Source organism: Populus trichocarpa, chromosome 14 (genome assembly GCF_000002775.5).
Source record: "Populus trichocarpa isolate Nisqually-1 chromosome 14, P.trichocarpa_v4.1, whole genome shotgun sequence".
NCBI lineage: Eukaryota > Viridiplantae > Streptophyta > Magnoliopsida > Malpighiales > Salicaceae > Populus > Populus trichocarpa.
Window position 1 is genome coordinate 3,533,593 of NC_037298.2, and position 10,941 is coordinate 3,544,533.

Genomic DNA, 10,941 nt, shown 5'->3' on the forward strand with positions numbered 1-10,941 from the left:
AAAGGCAGTTAAAGTAATATTTTTAGTTTAAACTGTAGTTTAAAATGCATAAAAAACGCATAGATAAACACGTTTTATTATATTTTTCTAAAAAAATAATCGGATTTTTTCACTAACCGAAGGTGTGATAGTAAAGTCTAAGATCATGTTTGATACTGTAGTCTATTCATGATTTTTTTTAAATAGCTTTAAATTAATTATTTTTTATATTTTGTAATTGTTTTAATATTTTGATATTAAAAATAAAATTTAAAAAATTATTATTTTAATATATTTCAAAAACAATTTTAAAAAACCATATATATTATATTATTCATGAAAGTTAAGTCTTATAACGAGACTTCACACGTGATTAAATACAAACACAACCCTGTCATAGAAAAAAACTAGTATATTGGTCAACGCTCCGTAACGGGTCAATATCATTTTTTTTTAAATGTCAAAAAAAATATTGAGTATGAAGAATGTTTTAAGTCCGTTAGGTTTGTATCCATGTCAGAGCAAGACCCAAGCGACTTGGCCATGCCAGACCCAAGCATCTTGGATCTGGCGGTCATGTCATACACAAGAGCCTTCCAGACCTAAGGCAGCCATGCCTAATTAATTTTTTTATAATAATAATAACAATAACAACAATAATTTTTAATTTTACCCTTTAAATTAAATTTATGGTTTTTTTCGATAGTAATAATATTTTTAAACCCTTTAAATTAAATTTATGGTTTTTTTCGATAGTAATAATATTTTTAAAAAATTTATTAATAATTATATTAATAATAATATTAAACATGTCTAACCTAAGTTCTTATAATTTTTAATTTTACCTTTCAACTCAAATTTATGGCTTTTCTTCAATAGTAATAATATATTTTAAAAAACTTTATTAATAATTATATTAATAATATTAACAATAATAATAATTTCTAATTTTACCCTTCAAATAAAATTTATGGTTTTTTCGATAGTAATAATATTTTTTTAAAAAAATATTAATAATTATATTATTAATAATAAATATAATAATATTTATAATATTAATAATAATATTAAACATGCCTGACCCAAGTTTAAGTGGGTCTGACATGCTTTCAAATCAAATTTATGGTTTTTTTTATAGTAATAATATTTTTTTCAAATTTATTAAGAATTATATTAATAATATTAATAATAATAAATATAATAATATTAAACATGCCGAATTCAAGTTTAAGTGGATCTGGCAAGCTTGCCAGACCCACGGTGGTTGGGTCTGGTCAGCATGCCAGACTCATGAATTTTGGGTTTGGCAAGAATATTAGACCCGCTTTCTTTTCTCTCTTTCTTTTATTTTTCTTCATTCCCTCAAAAATCACGATGACCATTTAGAATTTTAGAGTTGTATTTGAACTGTTTTAATAAAAAAAAAAACCTCTAACCTAAAGGTTAAAATTTTATGTAATGAAGAACCGATCAGTATTTATACTATAGCCTAAAAAACCTAAACGAATCATTCCATTTTTAATCATTCTTTTAATATTAAATATATCCTATAAAAAAAAACACTCACCATTAACTACATATTTAACAAGTTTTTTTTATAAGACTGCTCTAATCCATAATTATCTCAATTTTGATGAACAATAAAAAGATAAAAGTTTAGTTTTCTTCATAATTATCTTCCCGCGTGCCAACAGTGCCATCCTATTCTAGAAAGGAAACACTAATTATAACAATTAACGACTTCCCTCGCTCCCGGTCCATTCCGATTTCCCAAGTTCTTTCTTATAGTAGCCAGCATCAGCAACACATAGAGAGAGATGTTAAAAAGCTCTAGCGAGGGACCTTATAAATTCCCCTCTCTTTCGCTTAATTCTTTCCACTTTCTCTCTCTACCTGAAGTAAACGAAGCGACAACGTCCTCTTGCGTTTAACTGGTAATTTATAATTTATCTACAATCTTCTTTTCTTTTTTTGTTTTGATCTGTTCTAGTTGGATAATTGTTTTGTGATAATCGATTCTGTCGTTTCGTGTCTCAATTTCTGATTTCCGATGCTGGAAAGTTAAAAAGTTGTTATTTTTTTTGTTGTTGTTAGGTTTTGTTAATGGTTAGTTTTGGCTAATCGAGGCTAGATTGTTTGCATTCAGTAACAAAAGCAGTAATTTTGAATGCAGCACAATGAATTTCGAGCTAAAAAGGGGGTTAATTTTGTTAAGTTTTGGCTAACCGAAGCTAGATTGTTTGCATTCAGTAACAAAAGCAGCAATTTTGAGTGCAGCACAGCAAATTTCGAGCTAAAAAGAGGGTTTGTTTTTGTTAATTTTTGGCTAATTGAGGGTTATTAATTTTGTGTATTGGTTAGAGAACTTTAAGTTAAGATGTCTAAAAGATATGGGCAACTGAAAGTGATTGGAGTGTACGACTGAAGTGCAAGGTTTATAGCGCATACATGTGTTCTTCTGCGTGTACGATTAAGTATCAGTTGGTGAGGGCTTGGCCTTTATTTTTTTCTCCCTCGGAACATGAGTTTTTTTATGTTAGTCTAGAGTTTGATGATTTCATGTGTGGATGATTATTCTTGATGTCCTGACTTGACCTAGCTTTGGAACAGCATTGTTGAGGTGTTGTAATCATGTATGGGCGTAGTGTTCCGAGGATGTGTAAAAACACCAAGTATTATGAGGTTCTTGGCGTGTCAAAAGGTGCAAGTCAAGATGAACTGAAGAGGGCTTATAGGAAAGCTGCCATAAAGAATCATCCTGATAAAGGTGGAGATCCTGAATAGGTAGTTTATTAAAAACCGCTTTATTTGAGTTTTGTAAGGAGTATGTGATGCCCATTCGGCTCTGAACCATATTTGAGTTGTGCCTGGTAGCCAAGTGCTAGAGGCGCTCACATCTGCGTCTGGCCGAGGCAATGGTGCATTGGAGTCATGACTTGTCAATCACATCATGATGATTCTAAATGAATAGTTGCTGTCATGGTTTTTCAGTTCTTTCTTTTTAAACCTCTGGGTGCTTGTTTGCTATGGTTGTGGATGCTATTTACTTTTAGGAAGTCATAACTTTTATTTCGTATTATAACTAAAACTAGGTTGCAAAAATATCGATTTCACTTTAGGAAAGTCTGAATGTCTACGATCCATGTACAAGAAATATGTGACATGTAAAGATTAAAAATTTGGTTGAAGACCATGCATGGATCTCTGGGTGTTGAATTTCCTTCATCATCAAGATAAAAACACAGTGCTAACAAGTTTGCAATGGTTTGTGTTTTGTTACAATCATCTATTTATCAACTTCTAGTGCTATTGTTGCAAAATCTGAAAGTAAAGGTGTTCATTAGCATAGTGTGATTGATCTAGTCTGTTTATGTGTGCCTTCTGACGCTCACTATTGATCATTTTTTACCGGTTCAAGGAGTTATCTCAAGCTTATGAAGTCCTTAGTGATCCAGATAAAAGAGAAATTTATGATCAATATGGGGTAGATGCACTTAAGGAGGGAATGGGAGGAGGTGGTGGTGGTCATAGTCCATTTGATCTTTTTAAATCATTTTTTAGCAGAGGTGGTTTTGGCGGTGAGGCTGAGAGACCATAGGATGCCCCTTGGACAAGATTTTAGTTTTAAAAGAACCAGCATTGTTGAGGTTTTTGTTTTCTGTTCCTGCTAACTGGTGCAAGAATGGACACATTTTATTATCAATTTTCTGAATGCCCACATTGATGCGGTTGCAACACTTCAGAATCAATTTTGTGAATGCATTTGAAGATAGTGGTTGGTCTGCAATTTAATTCTTGCCATTAGACTTTAATATAATTTTTAGTTCTACGTTGTTCCAATAATGTCTATAGTTTAACAGAATTTTCTCTTATGCAATTGCATTAAACAAAATTTTATTTTTCATCATGTCATTTGCAGCCTGACTCAATTACAAGGGGATGTTGTTGTATTGCAATTGAAAGAGCACCCCAATTTTGAACGGAAATTGGATGATCTCTATGTGAAATGCACTACCAGTTTAACAGAGGTTTTGTGTATCAGTTTTCCCTTACTCATCTTGATGGTCGGCAGCTTCTATCAAATCAAATCCTGGCGAGATCATAAAACCTGGTGTTACTTGTAAATTTATTCTTTGAATTTCATTCTTAGCTCCTCACTCTTGATCACTTGACATCCTTCTGAATTCAGGTCAGAACAAAGCAATTAATGATGAAGGAATGCCACATTATCTCAGGCCCTTCATGAAGGGCAAGCTTTATATCCGTTTTAATGTGGAGTTCCCTGACTCTGGGAGTCTATCCCCTCAGCAGTGCGAAGAGACAATAATGCATGATGTCAATATGGAGGAGGAGAAAAGGCACAAACAGCAGCAGCACCAGCAGCAGGAGGCATATGATGAGGATGAAGAACCATCCACGTCCTGAGTGCAGTGTACCAACATTAAGCCATTTATTACTGTTTCTCTGTCAAGCTGAATTCTGCAACGATGGGTTAGCATCGATTTATAATCTGTAGTGTAAAGACATAATTTGTTTCACATATTCGTCTTCTCAAGCTAATTATATTCGATTTATAATCTGTAGTGTTTCTGTTCATAATAGGTATATAAAGAACTGAATGTTGATGATAACTAGAAAAACTAAAAACAGAGAACTTGCAGCAAAGAATAAAGGGCAGAATGTTTTTCATAGATTACTGTCATCCCTTAGCTTTTATTTATAGATGAAATCAATCACAATACAATTAAGAAACTTAACTAATATAAGCTCTTTTATTTAAAGGGTTATGTAACTTATTTAAATAAGTTTTAAATATTAAGAAGTAAAACTGACTAAATAATATTAAGATAATGATGTTATTAACAAATAAATATTAATGAAAGATAACATATGGCTGAGATGTTAATTTCAACTTTGGTGTGTTAGATTCTTTACCCTTACTTTATGTTGTGTATTTATGGTTCTCAAGTTTTTGACAATAAAATTAAGATGTACCAATATTCATAATAGACATGAAAAGATTCATAGATGTTTTATTGCGTGTACTATCCCAAAATTTTGGCTCGTCATAATTATCATCATCTTGCCCAATCAAATCATGTGCTATGCAGTTGCGGAGTTGCAACTTATTTGTGATCAAGAGAGTGAGTTCTGGGTATCTTCCCCTCAAATAATAAAGTGTTAGCTTGTTTTTGTTGTGTCTGGAAATGAATTTGTGAGACCAACTAGCGAAAGACTGGTGGGATCTTCTTTAAATTTTGTTTTCTTAGTTTATTTTACTTGGCATGCATGCCAGTGCGGAGAGAGGAGCACTCCTGGTTGCTCTTTTCGTATATCTGTTTCCCTGGTTTCGTCATTTTGGTCCTGTTGTCAAGATATTTCACTGATCTTCACAATTATTTAAATTGCCTAAAGCCTGCTTCTAAGGGATTTGCCATCATCTCGCGGCATGTTTGCTTCCTTCAATTGTTCATGATATGCATCTACTTTGAAGGCATAAACTGCTGTAAAGTTTCGAGTCACAGCCCTAAGCTAACAAGTTGTTTTGTTGCCTGTATTTGCTTTCTGATATTTCGCAGGAGGGATGCGAGAAACATTTAGATCATGTTTACTTGTGGAATATTTTTCAGTTCTTAAGAAAAAAATTTCTAGGAAATCGAAAATTATAGAGAATACATCAAGTAGTTTAAAATGAGATTTGTTTTCTCGAAACATTTTTTTCTAATTTAAATTTTATAGAAAACAGGAAAAGGGTTTTTTTTTATTATCAAATTTTCCATATTAAAAAACACAAGTCTCACTTGATGCTTCTGCTTATATCTCTTGACTCATACAATCCTAAATGCAATCCAGACAGCGTCATTGTCAGCATACTTGTATAAAACTTTTTTTCTAAAAGCAAACATAATCAATTTCTTTTCTTTAAAAAATAATTCCGTCATTTGTGTAAAATCCCTTTGGAACTTTCTTTGACGAATAAATGGACACAGACACGGACACGGACATATATATTTTAAAAAAATTATTTTGGTTAAATTGAGAGATGTAATTTAACTATCCAAGCTTTAAATTTGCTTTTTAGAGGTCACCAGTTCGAATCTTATAAATTTTAAGGTCACTAGAGATTTATATGGTCGTTAATTTTAGAACTCGTAGGATTTATCGAGATATGCACAAGCTGACCCGGTCATCCACATTAATAATAATAAAATAAAATAAAAACATTTTGATTTCATCATAAATTTTATGTCTCAGCATACAAGTTGCCTCAACCGAGCTCATTCCATCGTCAGACAATCATCAGGCATATGAAAGCAGTCAACGTCTTGAGACGACCACGCCAAAACGTTTTTTCTATGGGTGGGTAGGGATTTTTTATTTTTTATTTTTTTGGTGTTAGGTATGTTTTGTTATAAGTGTGCGTGTTGAATGAATTAATCGAGTTGTTGGTTTTAAACATTATTAGATCTTGTACTCCATCTCCTTGGTGTTCATATTGTATAATGCCCTAACCAAAGCATGTGTTCTTTTAAACCTCCAGCATGAGAATACAACCAAGAATTCAATAATTGAGATTTCTGAAATGGCCGTGCATGGAGCCCAATACTGGTCACTGACATCAACCATGGACGCACTTGATTGTTTATTTATGGCAAAGCAAATTGCAGACGTAAGGTGACGACGATGAGTGATGATTTTAACATGCAAGCTACTTGTTTATGTCAGACTGTTGCTTGTTCTTCGCTACTTGTTTATGTCAGACTGTTGCTTGTTCTTCTGGAGTGCAAATGGAACATGAGTTTCTAATGAAGATGGTTCTTGTTCACCCAAGAATTTGCCACTGTGTTGTATGCTCAGGTTTTTCCCCCCCCCCCCCCGGTAGTGAGGGATATATCTTAAGATCAATTGAGTTTCCTCCTCCATTGATTTTAAAAGCTTATATATGGTGGCAGCCTAGTATATTGAATACTGATGGGCTAATGATACTGGCAATTTTCACAAAAAAGAGGAAGATATGATCTTAATTGGTGTCTTAAGGAGAGAAATCGTTGTTAATTATCTCGATCAAGCTTTAATCATTCCGTCTTTAAAACAGGGTAGTTCATGCTTCATTGTAGCAATTATTAATTATTAAGACGCGCATCCAGGTAATATGCACCTCTTAATTGACCATTCAAAAAGTCATCAAATTGATATCTTGACAAGACATTGGAAAATTCTTAATTATGATATCAAACTTGTAATTATTGAATACGATTCGAGAGAGAGAAAAATATATATATATTATTCCATCGCTCTTTTTTTTTAATTAAAATATATTTTTGAATTCTCTCTTGTTTTTCTCTCCTTTTATATTTATTTATATAAATATTTGCTTGAGCACTTTTTTATCTGAAGATTTCTTTCATGGACTAAATCTCAATCAAAACTTAGCTATGATCATATGCATATTTAAATTGATATATATATAAGAGATTATGATATAAAAAATAAATCTACTCAGTACCGCGCGCCATCTATGTCTAACACTTCAAACATACATTTTCTTCGATGGAATTGGAAACCATACAACACTAAAGATTCTGCAATACACATAGTAATCCCATATATCCTTTGGTAGGCAGACCTTTAAGATCTCACCTACAAATGCAACTTGACCACGCATCCCAATTAAATTAAGTAAATTTCCATAGACTTATTGTAAAACGTTTTTCAAAAAAGTGCAAAGCTAGCAACTTGAGATTTTTTTTTTGTTTTTGACCAAAATGACTTGCGTAGATTAGATATGAGATGGCCCAAAGTTAGGCTTTGAATTTTTTTAAGAATTTTGGATGATAATAGATGAAGGGATATGATTTCGTAAAAGATAAATGTATGGTGGCTCTATTGTCCGTACTCTTCTAGTGGTAGTTTCCAAGAAGGATCTTCAAAAAGTTAAGTAATTATACAAAGAGCTCCTCTCTTAAAGCATTGTTTCGGTGAAGATGTGACAAAAAAATCAATTCAATGTTTCCACTTAGAACGTGGGTTCAAGTTACATGTGAATGTAAGGATTTATAATACTTGGGATTTAAGTTAGGTTTAAGGAGGATAACTTTTATTTATCCACGTATTTAGATGCAGGTTTGCTTATGATTAATAACAAATTTTTATGATTTTTTTTAATATTAAAGTAGATGACATGTTTTTAACTAATTTAGAGAGATGATTATAGTCTTAATAGTGTTTATTCCAACCATGATTTTGAAATTTTTCAAAAAACTTTCTTCAACTTAATTTTTTTAGTATTTTTAAATCGTGTTTTGATGTGCTAGTATCAAAATTAAATTTTAAAAAATAAAAAAAAATATAATATTTTGATGCATTTCCAAGCAAAAACCACTTTGAAAAGCAACTTTTATCACAATTACAAACATGCTCATACACACACATTTTTTGTTTTCTTTTTCTAATTTTGATGACAATACCAAATTCGAATTGAAATTGCAGTAACCATTATAGCTTGTGCTCTTTGCACGGATGAAGTTGTAAAGCTCAAGTTTTGGCCCTAAAGTCTAGAGGGCCTAAAGTCTATAAGTTCAGTCATAGTCCCAAACCCATGTATAAATAGGGGTTTTTCTAGTCAGAAAAGGAAAAAAAAGAAATAATTATTCAAAAAGACAAAACATAAGAACATACTAACATCTCTTAAGTCTCCTCTATTCTGAATAATCAATCATTCTCTTTGATGGATTTTACTTTGGTTTGGGGTTATTGAGTGTTAATAACAAGGTAAGATAATTCTAAACTTTGTATTTAATTTCAAATTTTGAATAGCAGAAGGCATGTTAGGGCTTGTAGGTTGAGTTGAGGAATTTGATGGGTTTTTTTTATGATTATGATGGAATTGAATATGGATATTGAGTTTAGGATGTTAAAAATATATTTTTAGATAGTTAGAATCGTTAAATATTGTTTTGATGTTGGTGGGCATGTTGTTGAGTTTTGGCAGAATTTAATTGAGACTGCAAGTAAGGAATTCTGGGTTTCCTGATTAAGCGGTCAACCAATTGAAGTGAATAGGTTGATCGATTGTTGAACATACGTTGCAGTCAACCGTTTAAGGTGTGGGCAGTCGACCGGTTGGAGAAATAATAGTGGGGCAGGTCTGTTCTATTTAGTCGGTCGACCTATTGAGGAGATATAGTCAACCAGTTGGGCTGTGTTTGGTAGGTCGACCGGATGTCCCTTTTGGTATCGTCGACTATTTCCTCTATTAGTTGTCGACCAGCTTGTTTCGGTCGACTGATTAGACTGTGTTTGGTAAGTTGACCGTTTGAGGAGTAGGAGGGTCTTTTTGTATCATATTTAGTTCATTTTGTATATAGGATTCAATTTTGAGTGATTTTTTAATGTATATTTTATTTCTTTATATAGGTTCAGTTGATACAGCTTCAATTGTTCATCGGTGAGTTGATTCTTCGATTTCGTTTGTTTTTGTCTTTCCAGGTGATGCATTGTATGTGTGTTTATATATATATTGGTATGAAATGATGAGTGTCATTGCTATTATTGATTATATAAGCCTGATTAGTTATTGTTATTCTGTTTTCTTCTTAAATACTTATCATATATTTGTTTGATTTGAACACGGTTCATATATCATTTATATTTATTCTGATGTGACCATGCTTGCATTATGAAACTTAATGATAAATCATGAACGCTATATTCATATTATTTGTTTTTTTTAGCTCATGATTCTTGTTATCCTATTTAGATCGCTGTCAAAAACTCCATATTAACTGGGGGTAGTTAGTTATTTCATGCTAACGGAGAGTAATTAACTTATGTGCATATGGTATTTTGTTTCCTAGTTGACGAGTAAGGTGCCAATACTGTGTAAAATGCCCCCCCTCTCTCTATTTCTCTCTCTCTCTCTCTCTCTCTCACACACACACACACACACACAGAGACAGATATATATATATATATATATTCCCTAGTTGGCGAGTAGGATATTAGTAATAGGATATGTAATTCTAACATGTATATTTCTTTTATATACCATTTGATATGATACATTTGATATACTTGTTTTGTTTGATACTTAATTTATATAATTGTATTCACTTATCTTAAAATATATATTAGCATGTATTATAGTTTATACGTCTCATTAAGTGTTTGGACTCACCCCTTCATTCATATTTTTCAGGTCTTTAGTTCAGTTTCAGTAGCAGGATCTTTTGTTTGTGTTCTTTCTATTTCTTGAGTTGGCACACCTTGTTTGTTCCTCAAGGCCATTAGTTTATTCTTTACTTGTTATTTATAGATACTCCACATAATAATTTTAAATGTGTTTTAAATTTGTTTTTGACTATTTATGAAAAAGTTGGATTTTAATTTATTTATTAAATTTTTTAATTTTAAATATTTTATTTTATGCTGCGCTATTTTATAATTTTCATGAGATTAAATGTGTAAATTATAAGACTTAGTGCAGGAGATGCACCTTCAGATGCTACATTTGTGTTGTCCATCATGAGCCCGAGAATTGAGTTGTGACAGAAGTCACTGACAAGGGAAGTTCTTCCCAGCAACAAAAATAGAAATTTGATTTGGGTAAGCAATGGACCATATATTATCTATGACATGACACATTCATAGCTTGTTCGTGCTCTTCGATTTAAGACGACATGAAATGCCCATCAATTTTTTAAAGATTAGTAAAATCAAAATGAACCAACCTCTTTCTCTTTCAACTTTATGTGAAAAGCTAATTAACTCCATTGAAAAAACATGGTTTTTACTGTTCATCAACAATGGCAGCTCTGTGTAATCGAGATGAACTCATCTTCAGCCTATCTAAGATAATAGAACTTCAGCCTAGCTAAGATATTAGAATATCTTGATAATGCTATTCTAGCGATCATGCATGCATGTTGCCAAATTAATTTACGCAATGGATTGGGATGAATT

General features: G+C 32.0%; 1 non-coding gene across 3 annotated transcripts; it reads left to right on the forward strand.

The window, feature by feature from the left end:
• Positions 1–1,647: 1,647 nt before the first annotated feature.
• LOC18105141 (uncharacterized) lies at positions 1,648–4,556 on the forward strand. Of its 3 annotated transcripts, XR_008057253.1 has the most exons (4): positions 1,648–1,913; positions 2,590–2,763; positions 3,398–3,754; positions 3,899–4,556. It is a non-coding gene; the product is annotated as an uncharacterized LOC18105141 (transcript). The 3 variants fall into 3 exon arrangements; XR_008057251.1 differs by having other exon boundaries at positions 1,652–1,913; positions 3,398–4,556; XR_008057252.1 differs by having other exon boundaries at positions 1,652–1,913; positions 2,590–2,746; positions 3,398–4,556.
• The last annotated feature ends 6,385 nt before the right edge of the window (positions 4,557–10,941 follow it).